Source organism: Notechis scutatus, chromosome 4 (assembly GCF_049901735.1).
Source record: "Notechis scutatus isolate UNSWTSFEM ecotype Mainland chromosome 4, rNotScu1.2, whole genome shotgun sequence".
In the NCBI taxonomy this organism is placed as follows: Eukaryota; Metazoa; Chordata; class Lepidosauria; order Squamata; family Elapidae; genus Notechis; species Notechis scutatus.
In genome coordinates this window covers 122,893,148-122,906,809 of record NC_142012.1, presented here as the reverse complement: position 1 = coordinate 122,906,809, position 13,662 = coordinate 122,893,148, and the positions used below count along the sequence as shown (strand labels likewise).

Sequence of the window (13,662 nt, the reverse complement as noted above, 5' to 3'; positions counted from 1 at the left end):
TCTATGTGATTTTTAGAAAGATCTTATTTGCTTGTTTTATTTGGAAAATATAATATCTAATATATATGTGTGCACACAGACACATAATTCACATACATACATATGCACCCACATGTGTGAACAACTATTTATATATCTCCTTTATTATTATTATAAATAGCCCAAGGCAGTAAATATACCTAATATTCCTTCCTATCTTCTTGACAGCAACAACCTTATGAGGTGGGTTGAGCTGAGAGAAAGTGATTGGCCCAAAACCATTCAGCCTGCTTTCATGCCTAAGGTTGGTCTAGAATTCGTGGTCTCTTTCTAACATGGTACTTTAACCAAGGGTATCAAACTTGCCATGTCACCTTGCCATCATGTGACGTTTCATGACATTTTTCCCATTCACAGAGCTGGGGTGGGCATGGCCTGCGCATGATGCATCCGGCCAATTTGACACCCCTGCTCCAGTCCAAACAGGCTCTTACAAAAGATAAACTGGCCCATCTAAAAGTGATGATAAAGTAAACTGAGGTAATATGTTAGAAGAAGGTTGTTCCATTTTAAATAATGGAAAGTTATTCTAATAGTAAGATCAATTTGACAAGTAGAATCATTGACCACGAGAGACTGTGGGCTCCCTTCCACTAGGTAGTAAGATCAGAGGTTGAACAGGTATCATCTACTACACTGACCAAATTAGACCTGTTCTCCTAATCAGATTTTTCCAACTTTTGATTCAACTGAGTTTTTGGTTGCTTTCAGATACAATTGTTTTAATTTGCGCATTTATTTAATATAACAAATATTTTTGTGATATGTTTTTTCACCTGTTTTGCTGTGTTCTCACCAATCTTTTCCTGATCATTCAGACACAAGGTTGAATGTGGCTCTCAGTCTTAAAGAGTTGCTCGCTTATTTTGTCCAGCTACCAACAGTTCTATCTTTTATGGTAGATAGATGTTCTCATACATATCAGCAGTTTTGACATTTCTCTTTTCTAATTTTCTTCTAACAGCCACTTTAATTCTTAGAAATATTTCCAAAGCAACCAAATTAATAGCAGATTCTGTTAAACTGAAATAATAACCAATTCTGGATAAAAACTGGATCTGTGTCCAGATAGGCATTTTTTTTCTCACATGTTCCTATGTATTGTCTTGTTCTTTATAGAATAACAATTATATATCTATACAGCTTATAAATGTTGAGTGCTGAATCTCAGAGGAATCTGTACTATATCTTTCATAAAAGTAAAGGCAAAGGTTTCCCCTGTGTCCGAGTCTTAGGAGGCAGAGCTCCTCTCTGTTTCTTAGCTGAGAGAGCCAGGGTTGTCTGAAAACATTTATGTGGTCATGTGGCCAGCAAGACTATACACCAAGGTGCATGGAACACTGTGCTCTTCCCATCTTTCATATCAAATTGAAATCATAGTTGTATGTTCTTGGACTTCTGAATATTTGTTCTGAACCTAAAGCTGTACCTGAACCTCTCTCTTCATATCACTCTTCATTCTACCAAGCAAGGGGGTGGTTTTGAGCATACTTGCAAGCATTTGTTGTATTTGCACACCCATTCTTTTTGAAGACTACTTTGTGAAAAAAGTAATTTTATTTCAAAACACTCCAGCTATTTATTTGTCTGGGCTGACTCTTCCTACGATAATACTCTCATATTTGTATTTCTGTATTCTGTGACAAGGAAACAAACTTTTTTGCAGTGGGCAAGATGGATAGAAGGAGGCAAGTCATCCAATATCTTTCAAAATGGAACAGATAATTTTAAAAAGCTGCATGTATCTTCATATTAGGTAACTAGTATATTAGTTAATTCTGCAATTGATTTTAATTATCTATGTGCACCTTCATATTAATTAGTATATTTAAGAGATTAAAGGATGAGAAATATATAAACAGTGAATGTTACCACAGCCATCAAATCTCTCATTTCCTTTCCAAAAAAACACCATCACTTTTGGAAAGTCGTACTTCCATATATTACCAGATACAGTAACAATTTTTCCATATTATAGAAAAAAAATGGTAAAGGGACTGTTGACCAAAATATAATGCATGGATGTGTATAAAAATGATGCAATGAGCTGTTGTCAGTGCACATTAAAAGTCCATCTGGAAGTAATTCAGGTTGATATTACATTTTTGAATGCTTTTATCTTAAAAAGAAAGTAAGCCAAGCAAATAGGGATATAGCCTGATAAGGAACAGAGACAAGTATAACCTGAGTCCCTGAAGTATTTTTTTTCTGCTTGGATTCTATGTGTCCATGGGTGGCAGGGAGAGAGACTATGCAAAAGAGAGGTCAGTGAACATTCTTAATAATATTCCAAAAATGCTATTGTACCACCTGTAACTAATTGATTCCTCTAAATATGTAGACAATGTCTTACTTGAGTTAGTAGCTTAAAAATTAGTAATAGTAATAGTAGTAGTAGTGGTGGTATCTTTATTCTGGGCATTAACAGCCATAATATAACATTCAAAAAATAAAATTATGGTTGTATATAATTTTTGTTGCTGTAATAATCTAATCTGCATAAGATATGACTAAAATTTAAATTACCAGCACAAGGTAAGCATTAAATATTTAAGATTAAGATTATAAAGATGATGATATGCCATCAAAAACAAAAGTAAATACAGAATAGATTTATGTAATTTTGATAAAACTATGGGATAACAATTAAAATAAAAATAGCTAGTGTGAAATATAAAATCTGCAGGCAAATTTATTAATATTAATATTGTAAATATAAAAATATAGTAATGTGGTTAAAATAGTGTATAAAGGAATGACAGTGACTTAAAAGTCTAAAGAGTTAAAATGGTTTAAAAAACACTAATATACAAATTTATGGGCATAGTTATGTCAGCCTGATGGATCTAATGACTATGGGTAAGTGAATTACATCAGTGTAATCATGGTTCATCATATATCATAGAAAAGTACCTAAACTATATTATTAGTGGTTATTAACCATCTGTGGGAGGAGTATTCACATGATATACACTGCTCAAAAAAATAAAGGGAACCACTTAAACAACACAATGTAACTCCAAGTCAATCACACTTCTGTGAAATCAAACTGTCCATTTAGGTAGCAATACTGATTGACAATCAATTTCACTTGCTGTTGTGCAAATGGAATAGACAACAGGTGGAAAGCATAGGCAGTTAGCAAGACATCCCCAATAAAGGAGTGGTTCTGCAGGTGGTGACCACAGACCACTTCTCAGTTCCTATGCTTTCTGGCTGATGGTTCGGTCACTTTTGAATGCTGGTGGTGCTTTCACTCTAGTGGTAGCATGAGACGGAGTCTACAACCCACACAAGTGGCTCAGGTAGTGCAGCTCATCCAGGATGGCACATCAATGCCAGCTGTGGCAAGAAGGTTTGCTGTGTCTGTCAGCGTAGTGTCCAGAGCATGGAGGCACTAGCAGGAGACAGGCCAGTACATCAGGAGACGTGGAGGAGGCCCTAGGAGGGCAACAACCCAGCATCAGGACCGCTACCTCCGCCTTTGTGCAAGGAGGGACAGGAGGAGCACTGTCAGAGCCCTGCAAAATGACCTCCAGCGGGCCACAAATGTGCATGTGGCTGCTCAAACAGTCAGAAACAGACTCCATGAGGGTGGTATAAGGGCCCGACGTCCACAGGTGGGTGTTGTGCTTACAGCCCAACACCGTGCAGGACGTTTGGCAATTGCCAGAGAACACCAAGATTGGCAAATTCGCTATTGGTGCCCTGTGCTCTTCACAGATGAAAGCAGGTTCACACTGAGCACATGTGACAGACGTGACAGGGTCTGGAGATGCCATGGAGAACGTTCTGCTGCCTGCAACATCCTCCAGCATGACCGGTTTGGCAGTGGGTCAGTAATGGTGTGGGGTGGCATTTCTTTAGGGGGATGCACAGCCCTCCATGTGCTCGCCAGAGGTAGCCTGACTGCCATTAGGTACCGAGATGAGATCCTCAGACCCCTTGTGAGACCATATGCTGGTGCGGTTGGCCCTGGGTTCCTCCTAATGCACGACAATGCTAGACCTCATGTGTATCAGCAGTTCCTGCAAGATGAAGCATTGATGCTATGGACTGGCCTGCCCATTCCTCAGACCTGAATCCAATTGAGCACATCTGGGACATCATGTCTCGCTCCATCCACCAACGCCACATTGCACCACAAACTGTCCAGGAGTTGGGGGATGCTTTAGTCCAGGTGTGGGAGGAGATCCCTCAGGAGACCATCCGCCACCTCATCAGGAGCATGCCCAGGCATTGTAGGGAGGTCATACAGGCACGTGGAGGCCACACACACTACTGAGCCTCATTTTGACTTGTTTTAAGGACATTACATCAGTTGGATCAGCCTGTAGTGTTTTTTTCCACTTTAATTTTGAGTGTAACTCCAAATCCAGACCTCCATGGGTTGCTAAATTTGATTTCCATTGATAATTTTTGTGTGATTTTGTTGTCGGCACATTCAACTATGTAATGAACGTATTTAAGAAGAATATTTCATTCATTCAGATCTAGGATGTCTTATTTTTGTGTTCCCTTTATTTTTTTGAGCAGTGTAGTAGAATTTTACTACATTTACAAAAGTAAAGTTGTTATGTTAATATGGTGTTTAAAATAAATAAAATTTATCAGTGCTTAATAAATTTAAATCAGACTCTAAAGTTCCTGTAAGAATGGGGATTATGGGGGATATGGACTGCATTTTATGGTACCTATAACACACAGTGCTGTGCTTCAAAAGAACTTCTATATTTCCCCTCCAGTAATGCTTTGTGGTGGATATTAAACCAGCTCTGAATTAGGGAATTGAAATAGATAAGAAGATGATTTAGAATCTGAAATGTGATTTTTTAAAATGAATATATCATGTGGAAGAACAGCAAACTGGGCTCAAGATAAACATCCCTGGGAAACCCACAATAATTCAATTTCATTAGTGTGATATCCAAGAGGATATCAAGTTGTTTGATAAAATTAGAAGAAACAAGCCAAATGGGTTACAAAGTACCTTTAGCTAAGCAAGTAAAAATATTTTACCAGAAGCTAGATTCAACTTCACAGAGAAGAGACATTTCTGAAAAAATTGATAGGACAAATTGATAGTCTTGTTGCTATACAGTCCTAATTGAATCAAATAACTTGATTGCAGTAAGTGTAAACTGTGTATCTTAGGCAAAAAAATAAAATAAATTTAAACTGCTGATTTCTGTGCATTTGAGCCACAGAATCCAGATGAGCATTTTGACTGCCACAGGCTAGTAAAATTACTGTTTAAATATCTTGACCTGCTTGACGGTATGCCCACCTAACTGCCAGATTCACTGTTTTGGGTACTAAGATATATGGATCTTGTCTTGGAAAAATCTATTGTTAATTCTGCCTTATTGCAATATGAAAAGAGTGATCTCAACACTCTTTTAACTGACAAAGATCAAAGGCAAAATTACTGGGCCAATAGACATCCTTGTCTAACTCTTCTCTTTTAGCTAAATATATATTTATTTTTGAAAAATTCAGTTTAAGAACGGCATAAAAATGTTTAAAACTATAGGCTTTTAAACTCCCAGAGATGTTAACACTAATGTAACTACCTGAAATTGTAAAAGGAAAAATAAAATTATTTCTTTAAAAAAAAAACCAGAGGCATAACAATTTATGTATACAGCCTATCAAGAATGTAGATAAAAGATTAATTGCATAGAGCTGTAAAATAATGATACAACTGAAAGAAACAGAGATGTACCATATACATTGTGAATAGCATTAACATTAAATGATCTTATAATCTTATACAAGTCAATAACTAGCAGTAGATAAGTAGTAGAATATAATTTTAAAAATCCATGCTATGCAAAAAAAGTAATATTGAAAATAAAAATACATATAAATGTTGTATATAAACAGCATACAATACTTAGCCCTGAGACCAAATCAAAGGAAAATGTAACAATACAAATGTTTTTTATTATGTTGCATTCTGATTTTCCAGAGTATCTCTCAAATATTCTTGTTGCAGTAACTGCTGGTGGTGTTACTTCCTCTTTCCATTCATAACTATATGAAAACTAGAAACTGCTCTATCAACACTAATCTGCTGATTGTATATTTGCTGTTTGTGTGAGGTTTCTCTGGAGAGAAGAATGTTTTCTCAATGTCTAGCCATCTCATGAGAATATGCAGACATATGGAAATGCTGCTCAATGCAGACACATCTTGAGACCATTTGCTATGCAATGCCTACTTCTTTCCTACCCTTGACTATGTTTCTAATGTTAGGACCCTCCTTCCATCATTTTCCAGAAGGGAGGGGGTGCTGCAAGTTTGTGTGACCTTAGCACTAAATATAACTGTAGGAATTACTTTCCATAATGATGTCAGCTGATTAGGTTAGCAGGTTGATGGCAGCTACAATAAGACATGACATGTTCTAATGACTTATTTTAGAGAGAAACAGGACCAGCATGGAGGAAGATATAGGAAAGACAGAAGGTCCACAGGTGCTGACAAAGACTTTAACCTTTGTTGCTATAATATCAGTATTTCACAGGCCAGGCGGTTTGGTAACCCACTTCCAGACCATCAAAAATTGATTTAATTGCAATTTCCCCCCAATTCAAAGTACTGAAGCTTCACTAATTGGAGTAATAGAGAGTAATAAGGCTCTGATTTAAAAAAAGCTTTCCTTTGCCTCCTTTTGTATCTTGTGTCATTGCCTGTCAGAGGTCAGGGAGCCTGCATATTCTATGAGACTGAGTTGCCTTCATTTGGACAAATTAGTTTACCCAACAGTAATTAAAATGCCAATGTGTGTTGGGAAAAGCTGAGTGCATTGATGGGCATGTTGGTGAAGGATCTGACAGCTTTGGTGGTTACTCTCGCACTAACGTGTTGGTGCAGACTCAAAGGCTGCATAAGTTTACGTCTGTGTGGATAATGCAGTTCTGTGGTTGGAAGAGGCTCTCTTGTCAGCATGCTCTGTCCCTCTGTTTCTTTTTTGACACTTAGGTTCATTCCTTCCCTATATCCAAACCCTTTGTCCAAACAGATGTTGTTAACCTACTTTGTCATACACCAGATCTGTTCCTAAGAAATAGCTTTCTCCTAGCTTTCTCTTGCTTCATTGATTCTTTATATACAGTAGTTTTGAGAATGGGACAATTAGAACTAATTTACAAGATGCGAAGATGAGAGAAAGGACTCAGATTAAAACCTGAATATGTAATCCAGATACTGTAGTCCAGTATATAAAAGACTGTAGTCTCAGATAAAATTATTGATTTAAGATGAGACAAAAACTAAAGATTTTTTAAAAAGTTATAAGGAGAACCTTAGATTTTATTTACACTCTACGACTGAACTTGCTGCTCAGTCAGGCTCTATTAGACCTTTTTAAAGAGATTACCATCCAGCCTCTGCTTGAAAACTCCAGAAAAGAGACCTAAGGTACTTTTTTTTTTTTTTAAACAAATTTTATTAATTTTACAGACAAACAAAGCATCATTAAACATTAAAGACATTGAACCTCTTTCCATTATAAATTTTACAAGGCAAATAAAACATTGTTTTATACAATACAATTCTAATATATCCCATTTCCACTTAAATATTTTTTAACAAATTTCTCATTATTTCTCTTTACTCTTATTCAATTACATTTCTTCTATATTTATCCATTTTATACTCATCATATTCATATTTCCCTCTGCCTTGTTTACAAATATTCCTCTCGCTTTCTCCCAAGGTTTTATTAAATCTCAATCAGACATACACACACAAAACACAAAAACATAAAACTTCTTTTTAAAAAGTAGCTTGGCCCCGGATTACCTCTCTTTGTATGGACTTCAATTAAATTCATGTTCAGCTTATATGCCATTACCTATCTTATTACCCTTCTATATCTTTATTATAACTTCTCCCCGCTTTCCACTCTTCTTAATTCTATTTTATTTATTTCATCTTAATTTAAATCATTATATTTATATCTTTTGTCCATTCTTTTCAATTATCCATTTATCTCATTCATATTAACAAAATATTTCTCCTGAAATCACCAATCGAAGTATGATGCCTTTCCATTGCTCCCCTACATTAACATTTAAGGTAACACCTAATTCCTTATCCAATTCTGCTTAGTACATTCTACTTACTAAAATAGTAAATCCATAAAGTAATTAAATATATAATTAAACATTAAATCTCATAGCATTCCAATTATCTATTTCAAAAACAAATACCATAATAGGTACTTTTTCAAGAGGCAACTGGAGTTTCTGGTTTTTCTTTGAAGACGTTTCACTTCTCCTTTAGCAATACATCCAGAAAATTCCGCACTTAATGTGGCAGCCAGTTGTTCTGCTGGCAGACTGTTTATAATCAGGAAATTATTTCCAATATCTAGCCTGAGCATATTTATCTATAGTTTTAACCCATTGATTCTGGTCCTATCTCTGGATAATATAGAATTAATCCACTCCCCCTTCTATATGACAACTCTTCAGATATTTGAAGACTAATATCTCTCCTTAGATATATAATTGGTAGCAAGCCAGATCTCACTCATGCTATATTTGTGCCTTTCATTTTTTGTTTGACCTAGATGTAAAGCTTACATTTCTTCTTACTAAATTCAGTTTATTCATTTCATTGCATGTCAGATCCGTAGTGTTAGCCATCCATTCTAGCTTTATATAACCTGTAGACATGGTAAGCATTCCCTCAACACTTTTGTCCAAGTCATTGATAAAAAATGTTGAGCAGTATAGATCTCGGACACAGCCCTATTGAACTCTATTTGATGACTGCTCTCCCATGTTGAAGTGGAGGCATTAATGAGCACTCACTGGGTACAGTCAATCATGTCTTCAATTTTCAATGTTGCCTTCTTGTGGGAACCACAACTTCTTGTGGTTGTTTCTTTAGTACAGTATTCTTATTTTGTTGGGTTCCATATCCTTTCTGGGCAGTTTCCTTTTTCTTACATGCAAGGAAAGGTACCGTATATACTCGAGTATAAGTCGACCCGAATATAAGCCGAGGCACCTAATTTTACACCAAAAAACTGGGAAAACTTATTGACTCGAGTATAAGCCGAGGGTGGGAAATGCAGCAGCTACTGGTAAATTTCAAAAATAAAAATAATTAATTTGGGAAACGATCTCACTATCATGAAAGGTTTAATTGATTCACTAACCCAAAAGAAGAAGATGATGATGACAGCGGGAGGCAGGAGTCACTCTCTTCCCCTCCCTCGGAGGCCCCTGAGTCAGGAGTCACTACCGCCGCGCGCCCCAGTCCTCGCCGCCTCGGGAAGGGAAAGGCAAAGCGCTTTTGCCTTTCCCTTCCCGGCTGGGGCTGTTGGGAGTCGCTGCCGCCGGAGGCCACGACTCCACACCATTTTTTTTTTTCAGAGGGAATCTGACTCGAGTATAAGCCGAGGGGGATTTTTTCAGCACAAAAATTGGGCTGAAAAACTAGGCTTATACTCGAGTATATACAGTATGTTCATGTAAGCTATACAGTAAAATAAAACACAGATAGATAACCTGATAACCGCGGTGTTGTGGATTATATCACTATATAACTCTGTAGTGTGGTCAGAGTTACTGTTAAGAACATCTGAGCATTAAGATTGCCTACATCTTATATGAGGTGGGCACAATTGTTTTCTGATTTTACCTTTCATATCTATGCTCCTAAAATTTCTTGCCCCATGTGCGCTTCTGCCACATACCTGGCTCGATGATGGGAGAGGAAAAATATTGAAAAGGGAATTATAGTTTGGATTCCTGGCACAAGAAACGCAGAGTAAAATATCTAATTAACTGAAAAGGCTATTCAAACATAGAAAGATTATAGAAATCAGCTAATGATGCTCATGTTTCCAATCTCTATTACAACAAGTTCATTTGCAATAGTTGCACAAGCTCATCCTGAATCTACTGATTCTTTGGAGTCTGAAGTAAAGGGATCCTGATTTGGGGAACAAGGCCACTGGTAGGGTTACTACAATAGAGAGATGTAGCACCCTATGCCCAAAGCTGTGGGAGGAGCTTTGAAAAATGGGAGATAAATGAAGAAAATGCAACATTAAGTTCTCCTTGCTTGTTGTTTGTTCTTAGGGGGACAGAGACAATTCTCCTTTGCTTATCCCCTACCCATCCCTAAAGGGAAACTGTGGAATGGAAAGACTTGCTGAATAAAATGTAAGTGTTAGAAGTTCTCTCAGAATCTTCTGTCTACTTTCTGTAGGAGATAAAAAATACTTTTTCCCAACCATATTTCCTTGTCAGTTGTGGAAGATTTGTCGAATAAAATAATAGATGGAGATTGAGGGATATTTCTAATTTAGAAGATTATTATTGTACCTGGAAGGAATTTGTTTGGAATGGGTTGTTCCTTCTTAAACACTTCAAACAATAATAGATGAAGATTGAGAGGCATTTCTAATATGGAAGATTAAATTAAACCAATTTAGGATTGAGCAGATATGAAAATATTTGAGATACTTATATTTTCCCAAAATCAGTTTGCAAGAGATGAGCAGGAAGAAATAGATTGATATTGATAGTGGCGTCTTCATTATCAATATATTTAGGAAGAATTAGATGAAGTGATAGTAGATATGCCATTCTTTGCATGAAGAATTTATTTGGAGAAAATTAGGATGCAGCAATTGTAAAAAGAATATGTGGATCTAAATATATCCAGGGCATGTAATTCTATTGCTATTATTCTGAAAGTTTTTAATCCCAATTTTACTTCTTCATAACAAAACAAAGTATATAATGTTAGAGGAGCAAATGACATTTTCTTCTTTGTAATTACAGGTCAGACATTTTAAAAATAAATTTTTGTGCTAACAACAAAGGTTACAGTTGTGGAAGTGAAATGCAACATAGGACCTTATATTTGCCCTCAATATTAGAAATTGTTTTTATTTGAATTATGGGGACTTTCGGATTCTTCTAGAATGGGAAGAATTTGTGGTTCAGATTCTGTGTAGTTTGCTGGAAGTGGTGCAATTTGCAAGCCAACCCACCAAGAAATTTCTAATCCCAATCACAACAGGCTATACAAGCAGAATAGCGGGGATTAGTGTTGATGGTCTCCACCCCTCTCTTCAGTCCTATTGACATACCTTGATGCTAATTTAGACCTGTGCAGCCACTGGAAGGATGTTGCATACCTTCTTCTGAAAGACCTGTGTGTCTGTGTTGAGCAAGGGAGAGAGAGAAAAAGCAAGACAGAAATCTTAAAAACTGAATTGCCCACTTCAGTGATTTCCAAGCTGCTATTATGTTTCTAACCACGGTAATTGGCTTTACCATTTATTAATGGCTTATGCTAAAGAGACAAAAAGAGACAAAATTCAGGTTTTTTTTTTTAGTTCTGGGCTCCATTGAGTACAAGACTGCTTGCTGACTTGGGGGATCAATTGATGTGCCGCCCTATATTTAAGAGCTTGCAGATGTTCTGAAGACTTATCTTGGGTAGCCCATGAGGTATGGAATGAAATCTTGTGTTTAGACATTTGGGTGAAAAGAATATGCTGCTAGCTGATGCATAAAAAGCAGTCTGTTAGCTCAGATTCTTGGCATTCTCAATGTAGATCTTAACGAAGCAAAATCCAAAAAGTTAATATGTTTATGTCCTGAAAATGTGATGGAAGACTTATAAATGTTAGAAATATGTTTGCCTTTCAAGAATATGAGAATTGTACTCCAGTACATCTAAGCGCAGCTACTTAGGGATGGGTGGTTTAATGTGTGAACGGATTACATTTTATCAGAATTTCAAGACTAATAAACATTTTGAATTGAATTTCTTTGAATTTATCTCTTAGAGAGAAGGAGGCACACTTTCTTCATAAATAGTTGTGAATATAATTTTTTAACTTCTTTAACTACATTACATTACCAGTAAAATGGATGGTCAGTTCTGATCCATATAGTGCTATGTAATATAGTCGCTTTTTAGTTTAGAGAGAAGGGCACTTGTATGTAAAAATCAGTAGTAAAGAACAACTCTATAAAATTCCATCCAAGTTATGCTTTGAGAAAGAACTGGTATAAAATGTTTTAGTGAATCTATCAATAATAGCCAAAATAGATAAATCATGCAGCAATAAATGTTGGAAGCTCCACAAAAGAAAAGAAGAAACTCCAAGAAGAAATATTCTGTCATAATGTGGGGACATATAACCCGCACCCCCACCCACCCAAAGTATTGGAGAAATATTGACAGCACTACTCAGAAAATTTTAGGAATCAAATTGGAAATGAAACTTCTTTTTTACAAAGAAATTAGGCATGGTTCGCCTTTTGATGTAGTGATTAAGGCATTAGGCTAGAACGCTGGATTCAGTGAGTTTTGGGCTGCCGCATCCACAAGGGAGCTAACTTTGAGTCAGACACTTTTTATCAGCCCTAAGAAGGTGGCAACTGGAGTGTATTTATGATGGTTGCAGTGTCTTGGGGTCATGTGATCATTTTTTGCAACCTTCTGACTAGCAGATTCAGTGGGGAAGCCAGTTTCACTTAACAGTGTTACTGGCTTCACAATGTCAATGATTCGCTTCACAACTGTGATAAGAAAGGTTGTAAAATGGGGCAAAACTCACTTAATAACTTTCTTACTAAACAACAGAAATTTGGGGCTCAGTAGTGTCCATAAGTAGAAGACTACCTGTATTATTTTTAGAGGCACTTTCATCTTTTTCTTCTTTTTTTGACATTTATAAACAATAACGTAGTGGAGATGTTGACATTAAAATTTATACTTTTTATGTAATAAAAATTTCAGTATATTCTGCATGAAAATTGTACTAATATTACATTGAGCAATAATTGTGCAATCCCAATCAAGATCTGTTCATTCATAAATATTTCTTTTGGAAATACATCTTTGCTTTAAATTATCAATACTATACACGTTTTTTAAAAAATAAAACATACAGATTGTAAGACTAAAAACAAAAATTATACAAGTGTAGTTAATGTACTTCTTCAAAGTCAGAAATGTTATAGATTTATATACAGTATATAACTAAATATACAAATATATATATATATATATATATATATATATGTATGTATGTATGTATGTATGTATGTATGTATGTATGTATGTTATTCAGCTTTGTTCGGGTATTTTCCCACGTCATTATAGTTGTGCTTTTAAAGTTGTAGCAACGTTTTGGCAGAATCTCATCTGCCATCATCAGGCTTCTGTATTGTGTTCGTCAGTTTTCTTAATTGGAAAAGGAAAGAAGATCATTGTATTAGCAGATTATATTTAGAGAGCTTAAAGGAAGTGCAACATTCCATTTAATCTTTCCAATCCAAGCTTCAGCTGTATTCCTATGTAATTCTCCCTACCAGTCACACATCTCCCTCAGAGAAGGACTCTGGCTACAAACAAAAAGGTTAAAGCATAAAAACTGAATATAAAATATTTAAAATGAAGACAAGGATTGCTAAAATTTGATATTAAATATAAATTAAAAGGCAGGGGGAGGGCCTTCAGGGCATCAACTAACTCTATCGCTGTATGCTCCTCTTTTAGCCCCACGCAGCATGAAAGGGCCAGTTCTTTAAATATTTCTGAAAGGCCAGGAAACGGGGGTGGTGGTGGTGGTGG

At 36.1% G+C, this 13,662-nt stretch overlaps 1 protein-coding gene across 2 annotated transcripts in view; it reads left to right on the top strand.

Annotated features, from left to right (window-relative positions):
- FBXW4 (F-box and WD repeat domain containing 4) overlaps positions 1–13,662 on the top strand; it is a 73,965-nt gene that overhangs the window by 38,069 nt on the left and 22,234 nt on the right. The gene's annotated exons all lie outside the window — the stretch shown is intronic.